Raw genomic sequence first — 13,693 nt, forward strand, 5'->3', positions numbered from 1 at the left:
AAAAATATATGTATTTATAGTATATCATATATGTCTTATGTCGAACATATTTCTCAATATATCTAATATATCTCAATTATGTAGGAATTCAAATGTTTTAAAATAAGATTTTAAAACTGGTTATATGGTACTTTTGAAAAGTATATTTATTAATATATTTCTCTGTGCCTAAAACACTATTCTTAACCTGTTTCATTAAAACAAACTATTATATTTTAAAATGTTTATATTGATGAACTAAGTTATCAAACACTAAAATAAAAAGATGTCATAGCTCTTTAGTTTTCTAAATAGAGATAGCTATAATAGTCTCACAACTCAGAAGTTTGTGGTTCTATCAAAAACACTAATTATACTTAATAGGAAATATCTGGTGATTAAGAGTTTTCAAGTTGCCAACCCATTTCATTAAAATATTGACAAGAATACTAATTCCAAAGTAATTGCCTGTCAAATTAAATCAGTTAAAACAGGTTAAACACAACCCCTATGGATATACTGTGTAATTTCTGCTGGAGACAGTTGTTATTGGCATAAGTCAGGCCAATAACCAGTCAGATCTTTCTGAATTAGAATCTGCCTTGCCTTCCTTCCATCCTTCCCGCCATAAGTTACATTATATAAAAGCATTCACCAATTTGCTTTTTCTCATTCTTGCCAAAATTCTTTTGTTACGTGTCTGTTACATGGGCCCTCCTATCAGGATCACCAGCATTATTTGCAATAGGTTATTCAAGTTAATTAAATTTACCATTAAATGTGGTCATAATTGTAATGCCTATTTTGTTTATTTCCAGATTTATATTCCCAAATCCCTAATGTCTGACCCCTGACTACTATCTTCTGTTGGTAGAAGGGGATAAAATTGAGGATTTAGTTCCATTTGTTTCCATTATTTCTTATAATGAAATATATATGTATCCAGCCTTGAATTCCACTTAGACCCCCAGCATCCTTGGTCCTGTTCCTATCAAATAAGAACTTTTAGTAGCTTTACACTGAAGTACTCTGAAATGTCTTTGATAATGCACAGTAGTAGTAGTAGTAGGGTGTGAGAAAATATTTGAAGTAATCATATAACAAAGTGCAGTCATTTATTCTCCATTCCAACTCCTTTTGGATTTTAAATCTTTCATGTCAGTAAACATTAGAGTTAAAATATTTCCAGAGTACAGAATATATTTAACCATGTATGTTTTAAAGCATATTTTAACAGTAATAATCTTGTCTGATTTAAATCTATATATTAATCATTTATCATATTAATAAGGCTTTATTTTTATCCATTTACATTATCTTCCTAGGATTTACTTCCCTCTAAAATATTATGAATTTATAATATTTTTAACAGCTGCTGCTGTTTGGAAACATTGTAAGTAATAAGTAACATTATTGTTACTACTGCATTAGACACTACTAACTCCTCTTAATGGAATAGATAAGAAGGTATCATGTATAATCCAGAAATATATTATTCTATAGCCAAGAAATGAAACCAGCATACCGTTTAGTTTCCCAGTTTTACACCAAAGTTGCCTGAGAGGAAACTTTTTTTATGTTTTGTTTTTGTTTCAAGTTTTTATTTAAATCACGTTTTCACTGTTAGGTAGTTTTGAAAGTAAGAAATGCAGCATGGAGGGGAGGCAGCAGCCAAAATTTCTCTGCAGTGTTTTTGTAGTATAATAAGGAAAAGGAGCTTAATGGTATTATCTCATTAGCCATAGTAGGGTAATGGTATTATCTCATTAGCCATAGTAGGGTAGAAATCAAACTATTTCTACAACCTTTAGTCTACTATATGGTTTGCTCCTAAGCTCCATTTTTTAGTAGCTCCTAAGCTAATTGAGAGTTTTCTAGACAAAAAGAAAATCTACAAATAAGCAACTTTTGAGCCCATCCTTAGGGAATTTAATAGGATGGACAGTGCTTTGGAGATACATAAGAAAGCAATTTCTGAGTATTTCTAGAAAGATTGGATGTGGTAATAGCTCCAGATTCATAGCGGAATGGTTGTCATCCATCCACATGTTGTTATCCAGTCTTTTTTCCGACTCATCTTTGGTATTGATAATGCTTCCATACAAACTGAACAGACCTGCTTCACTAGAAATAATTAGGTGATAGGAGTCAGGCTCTCTGCTCATCAGGGAGTCCACTTCTTCTTCTCCCTCTGGCCCCACCACCCCCTCACCCCCTGCCCAGGCACATGCGCTTTCTCTCTCAAATAAATAAATAAAATCTTAAAAAAAAAAAAAAAAAGAATTAGGTGATAGAATGTGCTGTAGAGCTTAACACCTGAAACAGTTTTTCTTTATAGAACGGGAATGTTAAAAAAAAAAAAAAAAAATCTTTGGGGAACAAGAAAGTTGTTGATCCAGATTCTATGTGGAAAACATGTTGCTTTTTCTCAAATCTTTACTGTAGACAAGATGTGGTAATCTGGTCCTGTTAGAGACTCTCTGAACTAGAGACCACAGATAAAGAAATCAATTGTGACTGTTGTCAGATTGTAAATTCCTGTATTTATATAAAAGATAACATTTTACTTCCAGAAACAGTAGTCCAAAGCATTGACTTTAATGGCAGGGATTTTAGGCACTGTGATAACCAGTTTTAAAAAAAATAGTTTTGCCAGGGGATTTGTCTGTAGTTTCTACATTATACCCTTTGTAATTATGCCTGTTCTGTCTTCAGGCTCTCTCCTTCTGCTCTGGCTGCAAAGTGAGATAATTTAAATCCTACTGCAGAACAGTGATTAATTTAGTTAGTTATTTGATTGCTTGAAATCCCAGCATGAGGACACTTCACATACACATCATAAATAAAAATGTTAGATTAAATGATAGAAATAATATATTGACAAGATATGTAGTTTTTAAACTTTTTGGAGTCCCCAGAATTCTTTAAGAATCTATTAAATCAAAAGACCTTCTTGCCAGAAAAATTCCCATATGTATAATTTTGAATTATATGTTTCACATTGAATTCCATAGATCTGAGTCTATGAATCACCTAGGTTCGTGTGGACCCAACATTAAGAACTTCAGCACTAATTAGATCTGCCCTATATAATATGACAGCCAGTAATCACTTACAGCTATTTAAATTAAAATTAAACACAATTAAAGTTGCCCTAGTCTCACTGTCCATATTTTCAGTGCTCAATAGCAACATGCGGGTAATGGAAATACTGGAAAGAGCAGATACAGACTATTTCCTTCGTCTCAGATGGTTCTATTGGACAGCACTGGGTTAGATGTTTCTAAAATAGCCTACTTAAGAATCTTATCATTATGTATATATGTATATGTGTTTGTGTAGGGCTGCATGATTTGACAACCTAAAATATACATGTTTTAAGAATAATCAGCTGCTTTTAGGCACAGAATACAAATCTTTTACTGAAAAATAAATTTGTCCCAAAGTAAGACTTCTAGCTAACCTCTCTGGGCCTTCAGGGCTTTTCTACTATGATTTCTTTTTTATCTTGTTGTATCTAAATTGCATTTTCCATAGTAGTAGTTCTAAGTCTCTTCTATTTTTCCTTAAGCTCTTGCCTTTCAGTATGGTTTGAGACCTCATGTGTTCAGAAAACTGTGGCTATCAGTATAAATTTCTTCAACTGCCCTTATCTCAATATTCAAAATCTCATTGAGTTTTCTTTTATTATAATGTGCTATAGAAATAACAAGGTAATCAAGAGAATGCAGAAATCTCTGAATTTCAACAATATAATCAGAACCTAAGAGTAAATAGTTACAAATTGACCTTATGCTTTAGAAACGTCGACTCCATCCTCATATGATTTTATCCTTTAGGTCCATGTTATGGCCATAGAATGTGTATTTTGAATTAATCCACAGGAACTTCTTTTTTTTTTAATATTTTATTTATTTATTCATGAGAGGAAGGGGCGGGGAAGCAGGCTCCCCGTTCCCCACGGAGCAGAGAACCCAATGTGGGGCTCGATCCCAGGACCCTGGGATCATGACCCAAGCCAAAGGTAGACGCTTAACCAACTGAGCCACCCAGGTGCCCCAATCCACAGGAACTTCTAATACACTCCAGTGTAGATAATGCCTATCCTCAAACTTACAGCTGTACTCATAATTATCAGTAGTAACAATAGGACCTAATGTTTACTAAGCTTGTGTGTCAGTCATCTCTGTGTGCTTTATATTAATTTCCTCAATTAACCCTCATAACAACTCTATCAGTGATCATTATGCTTAATCCATTTTATGGTGTTGGAAACAGGCTATGAGAGGTTAAGTAACTGCCCAGGACTGGTTAATAGGAGTTAATGGGACCAAATGCACAGTATTTTTTTTTTTTAAGATTTTATTTATTTATTTGAGAGAGCAAGTAAGAGAGCACAAGGGGGGGAGGGGAGGCAGAAGCAGACTGCCCTGCAAAGCAGGGAGCCTGACATGGGACTCTCAGTCAGGACGCCGGGACCATGCCTGAACCAAAGGCAACATTCAACAGACCAAGCCACCCAGGTGCCTCTAGTATTTTTAAATATGTGTACATTGTTCTACAGCAGATCTCTAGAACTTTTTTACCTTGCATGACTGAAACTCTATACTCAGTTGAACAACCAGTCCCCATTTCCCCCTCCTCTATCCCCAGACAACCATCATTGTACCTTCTGCTTGTCTGCGTTTGACTACTTTAGGTACGTCATATAAGCAGAATCATACAGAACTTGTCCTTTTGTGACTGGCTTACATTTAAGTCTTCAATCCATTTGGAGTTGGTTTTTGTGTGTGCTATAAGGTAAGGAGGTAAATGATTTCATTATTTTGCATGTGAATATCTAGTTTACACAACAAATGGTGTTCTTTAACAAATGATTGTTGAAGAAACTGTCCTTTCCCATTATGTAGTCTTGGCGTTTTTGTCAAAGATCATTTGACAGATGTGTGGGTTTATTTCTGGACTCACTGTTCTGTTCTCTGATCTCTGTATATCGGTCTTTATTGCCAGTACCATGTATTTTGATTACTGTAGCTTTGTAATATGTTTTGTAGTCAGGAAGTATCATGTGTCCAGCTTTTCACTGTTAGTGTATAGAAACACAAATGATTCTTCCATGTTGATTTTGTAGACTGCAACTTGCCTGAATTTTATTCATTATAAATTGTGTGTGTGTGTGTGTGTGTGTGTGTGTGTGTGTGTGTGTAATCTGTGGTGTTCTGCATATAAATTCATGTCATCTGCAGATAGTTTTACTTTTTCTCTGATTTGGATAATTTATTTCTTTTTTCTTGCTTAATTTCTCTTGTTAGAACTTCCAGTATTCTATTGAATAGAAGTGGCAAGAGTGAGCATCCTTGCTCGTTCCTGATTTTAGAGGGAAAGCTTTTGGTTTTTCACAGTTGAATATGAAGTTAACTGTGAGCTTTTCATAAATGGTCTTCATTTTGTTGGGGGAAATGTTCTTCTTTTCCTAGTTTGTTGAGTGTTTTTATCCTGATTAATTTTCATATGCTGAACCATCCTTGCATCCCAGGGATAAATCCTGCTTGATTATCACATATAATTCTTTTAATGTGCCATTGCATTTGGCTAGTATTTTGTTGAGGATTTTTGCATGTGTATTCACTGGGGATATTGGCTGGTAGTTTTCTTGTAATGTCTTTGTCTGTTTTGGGTATCAGGGTAATGCTGGCCTCATAAAGTAAATTTGGGAGTATTTCACTCCTCTGATGTTTTGGAGGAGTTTGAGGAGAATTAGCACTAAGTCTTCTTTAAATGTGTGGTGGAATTCTTCTGTGAGGTCATCTGTTGCCAGGCTTTTCTTTGGAGGTTTTTCATTAGTGATTCATCCTCTTTATGCGTCTATTTATATTTTCTGTATCTTCATGATTCAGTTTGGCAGGTTGTATGTTTCTAGGAATTTATCCATTTCATCTAGGTTATACATTTTGCTGTCATATAGTTATTCATAGTAGTTTCTTACGATCCTTGTATTTCTGTGGTATCGGTTATAATTTCCCCTTCTTTCATAACTGATTTTGAGTCTTTTCTTTTTTCTAACTAAAGGTTTGTCAATTTTGTTTATCTTTTCAGAACATCAATTCTTAATTTTATTGACTTTTTTGTATTTTATTTTCATTCTGTCCTAATCTTTATTATTTCCTCCCTTATGCTAATTTGAGTTTAGTTTGTTGTTCTTTGACTAATTCCTTGAGTGAGATTGTTCGTGAGATCCTTCTTTTTAAAATAGGCATTTACGGGCGCCTGGGTGGCTCAGTGGGTTAAGCCGCTGCCTTCGGCTCAGGTCATGATCTCAGGGTCCTGGGATCGAGTCCCGCATCGGGCTCTTTGCTCAGCAGGGAGCCTGCTTCCCTCTCTCTCTCTCTGCCTGCCTCTCTGCCTACTTGTGATCTCTCTCTGTCAAATAAATAAATAAAAAAAAAAATCTTAAAAAAAAATAAATAAATAAATAAATAAATAAAATAAAATAGGCATTTACCACTATAAGCTTCCCTATTAGTCCAGGGTTTTGCTGCATCCCAAATGTGTTTTCATTTTGTTAAGTCTTGTTTTGTGACTTAATATGTCGTATTACTTCCCTAAAGACCTTCTGAATCTACTCACAACTTCCAAATTAAATATAAATCTTTGGACTGGCACTAAGGCCCACCAACGTGTGGTCCATCTACCCTTGCAGCTTTTTCTTACTTAGACTCTAGCACTAATTGGCTATTTTGGCTTTTTAACTACCTATATATACTTGATGGAATTCTTTACCATTTCAGGAATCCTCTATGAAGAATTTGCTTCATTTCTCCTGATTTGTGTTGTTTTTTCCCCTCCCTATTCCTTAATCCTTGATTCCTATGGTGAACTTTGCATATGTTGACTAGTATAATTTGTATAGTTGTCTCATATTTACCTCTAGCAACTTGTTCGGGATAGGGATTTTATATTAATAATCTTTATAGTTTTGATAGTGTCTAACATATACTTTCTGCATAGTAGGCACTCAATTTAAAATGGTAAATTTAATCAAAATTTTTCATCTTAAATGTCAAGACTTAGAAAGTGGCCAAATAAAATTATACTTGCTTAATTTCTTTCTCTTAATTTTATCTGTCACAGTCACATTTAGAAACTCATCAGATAACTTGCTTTTTATTTAAAATTTTTCAGTGTTGGGGGCGCCTGGGTGACTCAGTTCGTTGAGCATCCACATCTTGATTTCAGCTCAAGTCATGAGATTAAGCTCTGTGTTGGCCTCAATGCTGAGTGTGGAGCCCACTTGAGATTCTCTCCCTCTGTCTCCCCCTCCCTTGCCCCTGCACAAAGCTCCCGTGCTTTTGGCTCTCTCTCTCTCCAAAAAAAAAAAAAAAATTTCAGTGTTAAAGAAAATTGGAGGTACATGAATGCATTCATAATCTCTCATTGTTTTTCTTTTGGGATGTTTTCTTTCAAGTCTTTTATGTGCATATATGTAACATGTATGTGTGTGTGAGGAATTGTATGCAATTCATTGTGGATTAGGCTCTTTTCAACAAATATCAAACAATGTTTTACAGTATTTCTCCATTTCTTCATAATTGTCATTTAGCAAATGCATGATATACAGCACAGATATACCATAGTTTATTTTTTTAAAGATTTTATTTGAGAAACAGAGAACACAAATAGGGGAGGGGCTGAAGGAGAAGAGGAAATAAACAAGCAGACTCCCACTGAACTGATGTAGGGCTCAGTCCCAGGACCCTGAGATCATGACCCGAGCCAAAGTCAGATGCTTAATTGACTGAGCCACCCAGGCATCCCTGCCATATTTTTAAAAACTGATTTTCATTTGCATGACACTTAGGTTGTTTCTATTACTTTGCTTTATAGGCAATGTTGTAATAAAATTTTTATAGCTTTTTGCTCGTGTTAAATTAGCTCCTTAAATTTCTAAGCACAGGTTTATTAAGGGTTGAGTGTGTTTATAACCCTGTTTCCATACCAAAGGCTGTGGCAAACCCACCAGCTATAGTTGAATATACTAATTCAGCACAGCCTCCTCAGCAGTCTCAGTGTGATGTCAAGAATGTGTAATAACAAAAAAAAAAAAAAGAATGTGTAATAACACTCACTTAAGTGCACCCCCCTTGCCCATATTCCCCTACTCTTAGTAGTTGTATAATAAATTAATCTCTTTAATATGAAGTCTCAGTAATTTACAAAATGAATTATTAGCCCAAGGGTAGTTAAATAAGGGTCTTACATTCTTTTTTTTTATTTTTAAGATTTTTATTTATTTATTTGAGAAAGAGTGAGAGAGAGAGAGCATGAGAGTGGGGAGGGTCAGAGGGAGAAGCAGACTCCCTGCCAAGCAGGGAGCCCAATGCGCGACTCCAGGATCATGACCTGAGCCGAAAGCAGTGGCTTCACCAACTGAGCTGCCCAAGTGCCCAAGGGTCTTACATTCTTACTCTGAGCTTTAGAGATAGGTTGTAGTTAAAAAGACCAGACCCGGGGCACCTGGGTGGCTCAGTGGGTTAAGCCTCTGCCTTTGGCTCAGGTCATGATCTCAGGGTCTTGGGATTGAGCCCCGCATTGGGCTCTTAGCTTAGCAGGGAGCCTGCTTCCCTTCCTCTCTCTCTGCCTGCCTCTCTGCCTACTTGTGATCTCTCTCTGTCAAGTAAGTAAATTAAATCTTTTAAAAAAATAAAAATAAAAAACAAGACCAGACCCAGTCTTCTCCATTTTCCAAATGCATCTGTATGGGGTGCACACTTAGAAATTAAGGAACTGGCAAAAAAAAGCCAGACAGGAAGTAGAGATCCTTTTTTTTTTTTTTTTTTTTTTTTTTCTTTTTTAGCTACAAGAGAAGTACCCTCAAGAACTTAGAAATAAAGTTACCTTCTTGGAGTTTAACTTTCAGAATAAAACTAAGACATAGTAAATGAGGTTAAGTTGGCATCGGAGTCCTATGGAAAGGGATGATGTTTGTCAAATCAAAAGCTTAGAGAACGGGCCTGAAAAATATTATCTGACTTGATAAAATACTAAAGAAAGCAATCATCAAGTAAATTACACTAATATAAATAAAGAACAAATGTAACGGAAATCTTTACTTTGGAAATTAGGTGTTTGTTTATAGCATTTTCTAAGTTAAAACTACAAAAACAGAAATACCTTGTCCATCTTTGTTCCAGATTTTATGATTATCAATTAGATTATCAGAGTGGGATAAGAGTAGCAACTAAACTTATTTGACCTGGGTTGAGTCTATCACCACATTATGAGTATATCACCAAAATACTGCTTTTTTTTTTTCCTTCAGAGTTTTAGCAGTGTGATGGTAGTGTGCAAAGCAAAGTGTGGGTGCTTCCTTAAAGGGCTTGAAGGGATGTGTGAGGTGTTGTGCAGTTCCCCATGAAGGAATGCTGAAAAACTTCTCATCAATTATTTGTTGATATGGGCTTTTCTCATTTGACTTAAGGGGGACAGAAACCTCAGAAGCTTCTTATTTTTCCTTCAAAGCACCAGCAGCTTTTATCTACTTGGCAGAGATGATACACTGTAAAGTCTAGGGTTGTCATTTTAGCACACAGATGTATTATGAGTTCGTGACTGGTTTTGTTCCCTCAGTAGAACCTTACTACTCAGAGTATGGCTGTGGATGAGCAGACTGACATCACCTGGGAACTCAGACATGCAGAACTTCAAGCCTTTTTACCTCCTAGAACTACTTTGTTAGTTCATGTCCTCCAAGAAGCACACACTAAGATGGGATTTGACGTGTAAGAGACTTTGGGGGGGAGTTACCAGAGGAGGGGAAAAGGAGAGAGTGCTGGAGGAGGTAGCAATGTAGGTCTGACCCCTGTGAAGGAAAGAGGGAAGGAGGGGTGGTGGAGGAGACTGTCAGACTGTGGCACAGTTGTAAGCAAGTTCTGACAAGCTGATGGGAGTCCTCCAGCCAATGTCACATGTCAGTGAAATTTCATGTCTCACAGGAACCAGTCTGCGTTACCATTTCTGCTGCCTCTAATCATTTACTGAGACCAGCCTGTGGAAGCTTGACTTCAGTGCAAGTAGGATTTCAGAGCATAGCACCTGAGACTATCTTTCAATTACGCTCATAGCAGCAAGAGATTGGATTGGCATGTTTCCCTGGCCCCCACACCTCCTGAATCTGGATCTGCATTTTAACAAAGTCTCCAGGTGAATTGTAAGCACATTAAAACTTTGAGAAGCAGGATCCTAGAGTAATAATTTGGCACTTCGGGGATTTACCCAGTCAGTAAAATTATTTATAATCAGCATAGGAGCTCCTCAAAAATTCAGTTCTCTTGGGATGGTATTTTTTACAGTTCATCTGAACAGAGTTGCTGTTCAAAGTGAGAACTAGAGCAGATAATTTGTTGTTGTTAATTTATAACAAATGTGTGAAGCAGATTTGGGGCCAAAGCAGACTTTCCAAGATGCTTTGCCTCTTTGCTGAAAGGAGCTAGATGTAAGTTTATTTCCTTTTGCCTTTTCAAGTTCAAGGTCCCTGTAGCAAAGAATTCTATATTTCTGTATTTATTTATTTATTATTTACCATGTGGTAAGTTGTAGCTATGATTTTTTTTTTAAGATTTTATTATTTATTTGAGAGAGAGAATGAGAGGGGAGAAGGTCAGAGGGAGAAGCAGTCTCCCCATGGAGCTGGGAGCCCAATGTGGGACTCCATTCCGGGACTCTGGGATCATGACCTGAGCCGAGGCAGTTGCTTAACCAACTGATCCACCCAGGCGGCCCTGTAGCCATGATTCTTATGGTGGCAGCTAGAAATAATCTCTTGGACAAATCTTACTGAGTTATCTCTGCTGACCCTGTGCTTAGTGTTTGAGAAGCTCTCTTTAGGACAGAATACAGTACCAGGTAAGCTTTGCCACAAGGCCCTGTTCCCTGTTTATAGACTTTTCCATGAGTTCATCATACTCTCACATATAATCAAGCTGTCCACAATCCCCATGGAATCATCCTTTGAACCACTGATCCTCAGACTTCAGTTTAGGAACTACTGCTTGGTAAAAGTTACATTTCCTCAGTCCACAACAAAGTCTTGAAATCATTACTTTTTTAAAGCCCTCCAGGTGATGTAATATCAGCAGATTTGGAAACCACTACTCTAAAGTAAAATATACTTGAGATTCAGGCCTTTCCCATAGAAACATCCTCTGATGGAGTTGTATAATGTATTCTGCATTCCAAATGCCTCTTATCTCTTGTCTACTGGCCAGTATGCATGAAAAATTTAAAAAAAAAAAACTCAATAATACTTGTTACCTTAGAATTTAGTGTAATTTTTGCATCATTCTTTATTACCAGTGGGCTCATTATACCAAGGCCCACAGCACTAAAGATTTGGATGTAATTATTCTGTGTTTCTCTCACTTCCCTAAAGTCAGACAGCCACAAGTGTTCCCTGAAATGGGACTTACCTAGAAGCTGAGTCCTTTCAGACATTTGTCAAATACTCTCTGTAGTTCAGGCAGTCTATAGTCTACACTAGATATGTGAAAATAAAATTTAGTCCTTGACCTTGAGGAGTTCCCAAACTGTCCTAGAGGCACATATTACAACAGAGATATTTGCTATTGTTGGGCATGGAGAGATGGAGTGAGTCAAACCCTCAAGAGGACTTGGGGGGTTGGGGTGCTAGCAAACAGAGGAAATAACACAAATGCATCACGTGAAACTCCAGTGACTGCTGCCCTTGTCCAGGACCCATGCCAGGAATATTTAACTTTGGAGCAGGTCACATGGGTTCATCTCAAGCTTAATTCATTATCCATCCCTCTCTCAGAACAAAAACACCTGCTTTTCTACATACATTTCTAGATTGGTGACTGGCACCTCTCATTCATACTGCCTCCCCAGCCAGAAACTCAGAAGGCATCCTAGTTGTCTTCACTTCCTATGGCCAGCCAGTAATCAGAAACTCAGTTTAATCTCTGCAGCCTCTCCTCTTGCCATCCCCTCGAAGCATTGCTAAAATTGCTGCCTCCATCCTGGACTCTGCAGTCATTTCCCAGCTGGCCGATCTCCTCATCCTGAGACTTGTCTCTTTCTCATCCATTCTCCCCAAAGTGGTTTAAACATAGGAGTGGCTCTACTTCCTATAGGAAAAGGTCCAACTGCTTTAGTCTTATGTATAGGGTAAGACTGCTAATGCTTAAGCCAGACCATTTGGATTCAAACCCTGCTCCACCACTTACTAGCTATCTAGGGCAAGGCACTTAGCCTCTCAGTATCTCAGTTTCCTCAACTATAAAATAGGGAAGGAAATGGAATCTCTGGCCTAGGGTTATAATGGGGGTTGACTGGGTTAATACTACACATATAAAGTTAATACTGCACATATGAAGTGCTTAACAGTGCCTTGCACAAATGAACCCACAGTGGTGGTGACAGTCCTGGTGCGGTGACACAGTATACATGCCGGATAAATAACGATGGCCAGGACTCATCTGGCCTTGCAGGGATTAACAATCCAAAGTGGGAAAAAGAAAGACAAGTAGGTAAACAAATTACTTCTTTTGATCAATGCTGTTGTAAATTTGAGCATGATGATAAATGATTAAGGAGTCAGAACACTAAAATCTTGTTGTCCAAAATGTTCTATTAAAATTTTTATTTCTGGGAGTGCCTGGGTGGCTCAGTTGGTTGAGTGTCTGACTCTTGATTTTGGCTCAGGTCATGAGCTCAGGGTTGTGATATCGAGCCCCTAAATTGGGCTCCAGACTCAGCGTGGAGTCTGCCTAAAGTTTCTCTCTCCCTCAGGGCACCTGGGTGGCTCAGTGGGTTAAAGCCTCTGCCTTCCGCTCAGGTCATGATCCCAGGGTCCTGGGATCGAGCCCCACAATGGGCTCTCTGCTCAGCAGGGAGCCTGCTTCCCTTCCTCTCTCTCTGCCTGCCTTTCTGCCTAATTGTGATCTCTGTCTGTCAAATAAATAAATAAAATCTTTTTTTAAAAAATGCTTGTTTAAAAAAAAAAAGTTTCTCTCTCCCTCTCTACCCCTCCTCCCTGTGCAGACGCTCACTCTCTCCTTCTCTCAAATAAATAAATAAGTCTATAAAAATTTTTGTTTCTTTTCTGGATTACATAGTAACTTGAGCTCCCAAAGCAACGTAGCACCTTCTAAACCACAAGTTCTTCATAAATGAAATTTGCATATATATGATTTTGTTTCTATATCTCTTTATAGTAACCACAAGCAGTTTGGTTCTAGGATGTGTGAACATTTAGTTTCATTCTCTCAAGAATAATTTGAAGAAAGAGAAGCTGGACTTTGAACATACAAAAGGGAGGAGAGATGAACCACGGAAGAACATTAGAGAATTTATAGTGGAACTCTGGGAAAGCATACAGACAATGATGGAGATAAACTGTACCCAGTGGTTTTTGGAGGAGGTGGGGAACTGAGATTTGTTGGTGGAAGTAGTATTGCGGAGACTGCAGGACACTGGCAGAATACACAGAAATTCAGTATGGCTTGTAAACACATATGAATTCAAAATAGCACTGAATGTATACAGAAAAACAGATTTGAGGAAATGACTTTTGGAACTGGGGCAGAATAGTATATTGTTTGAATTTATTCTTAACTTACTGTGTTTAGGTCCCTTGATTTAACTTTTCTAAGTCTCAGTAGTCTCATCTGTAAGATGGGGGTTATAATAGTACTAA

At 37.3% G+C, this 13,693-nt stretch overlaps 1 protein-coding gene across 4 annotated transcripts in view; it reads left to right on the forward strand.

The window, feature by feature from the left end:
* Nucleotides 1–13,693, forward strand: part of ZNF277 (zinc finger protein 277) — a 104,045-nt gene that overhangs the window by 42,004 nt on the left and 48,348 nt on the right. Inside the window, exon 2 of one of the 4 annotated variants that reach the window (XM_080817924.1) lies at nt 9,972–10,179. The exons of 2 other annotated variants lie outside the window; for them this stretch is intronic. The gene's annotated coding sequence lies outside the window, so the exon portion shown is untranslated. Of the gene's footprint in view, nt 1–9,971; nt 10,187–13,693 lie in introns of all 4 variants that reach the window. One more of the 4 variants, XM_080817925.1, reaches the window with a different exon arrangement.

The sequence above is a fragment of the Martes martes genome, assembly GCF_963455335.1.
Source record: "Martes martes genome assembly, chromosome: 11".
NCBI classification, from domain to species: Eukaryota; Metazoa; Chordata; class Mammalia; order Carnivora; family Mustelidae; genus Martes; species Martes martes.